The sequence below is a fragment of the Frankliniella occidentalis genome, unplaced genomic scaffold (genome assembly GCF_000697945.3).
Source record: "Frankliniella occidentalis isolate FOCC.00 unplaced genomic scaffold, Focc_3.1 Scaffold9, whole genome shotgun sequence".
In the NCBI taxonomy this organism is placed as follows: Eukaryota; Metazoa; Arthropoda; class Insecta; order Thysanoptera; family Thripidae; genus Frankliniella; species Frankliniella occidentalis.
The window spans coordinates 2,405,688-2,407,315 of NW_026267139.1; positions in this window are offsets into that span (position 1 = coordinate 2,405,688).

Here is a 1,628-nt window from a genome sequence, read left to right on the forward strand (position 1 = left end):
CACCCCTACCGCCCACCCCCCCGGTGGTGCGTGCCGGGGGCCTTGCATTGAGTTGTATACGCCTATCACTCACACAGCGTCAAGGGCACACGTCGCACTTATCCGGACGTGATCTGGACAAGAGTCTTATTTTTCTAAAACCGTGTGGCCCTGGATGTGGGTAAATAAATCGAGCACGGGGAAAACAATGTCTTATTATCCGGGTGAAAGGGGGAAGTTCCGGGAAGTTCTTATGGTTTGAGTAAAACTCCCCAAAATTTGCAAGCAGTCTCCTGAAAAATGTGGGACTTTTCTTTGATGAAATATCCTCATATCTCAGGCGATGATTTTCCTTAAGTTTTTTAATTTCTTTCTCATTTTTTGCGAATGTGCCCGCAAACCTGCCTGTCCGTTCTCGCGCTCTGGTGTCTGGTGTCATTTCATTTTCGCGACACAGCGACACCCATACAGCCCGCTGTCGTCTGCACCTGCAAGTCTTTGCCAAGCGCAGCCTGTCTGACACAGATGTTCAGTGAGGGGAGAGGCAGAGGAGGGAGGGAGGGGAGGAAGGTAAGAGAGAAAGAGAGGCAGGGGGAACGGGGACTAAGCGTCAGGAAGTCATACAGACGACGGAACAGACAGGAGTCGAGCCAAAAAGAGAAACATCCCCAAAATGTCAGATCTGAAAATTATAAAGACATGGTGGTGCGACTGTAGTAGAGTGTGGCGGGGACAGAGAGGGAGAGAGAGAGAGAGAGAGAGGAAGAAAGGGGGGGGGGCTGCACCACGGCCCCACTATTGTTCGCGTTGGCATGTTTATTTGTTGGGGTAATTAAGGCACATCCCCCGCAGCATCGATCCACGAACCGGCAGAGGCCGCGCGCCGGCTAAGACTGCTCACATGGGGCACCAGGGCGCACCGCCGAAATCAGCGCGCCGTACAAAATAGACGAAAACTGGGGTTGAAAGCCCTAGAAAGTTTGCCGGAAAATTTCAGGAAAATTTCCGGATAATTTGAATATTTTCGCGGAAAAATTGAAAATTTCCTAGACTTTGGAAGTTTATCGTTACTTTCCGGAAATTCTCGTAAAATTTTCAGAAATTTTCCTGGAAATTCTAGTAATTTCCAAATCTAGCCAAAACATAATTAAGAAGGAAACACTTACAAAAAACACACTATACTGCTTTGAGTCTGCCATATTTTTATCGTGATAACTCTCGATCTTATACGAAGCCACGTTATCGAGCGCTGCTTTTTTGAAGACAGAGATAGTTTGCTGTGCACCTCATTGCCAAGTGCACGCGAGCACGCCGTGTCGGCTCACCATTTTGGCTCACCAATTGGCCCACCAGTTGGCCCAGAGACGGTTCGCCCCCATACCGTTTGGTCCACCATTTGGCCAACCAGTTGGCCCCCCGTCGCCCCATATTTGGCCCCCCTCCCCCGCTCTTTCTCCCCTTCCTCTCTCTCTCTCTCCCTGCTCGGGTTGTGCGCCAAGTCTTCTGCATCGTGCGCGAAATGATTCGCCAAATCCAAACGGCAATCAATGGCGACCACGTGTTGCAGCCGCGCGGCCAGAACGACACGGCCGCGGGGACACGGCGCAACCGCCCCGCCCCGCCCCGCCCCGCCCCGCCCCGTGCCGTGG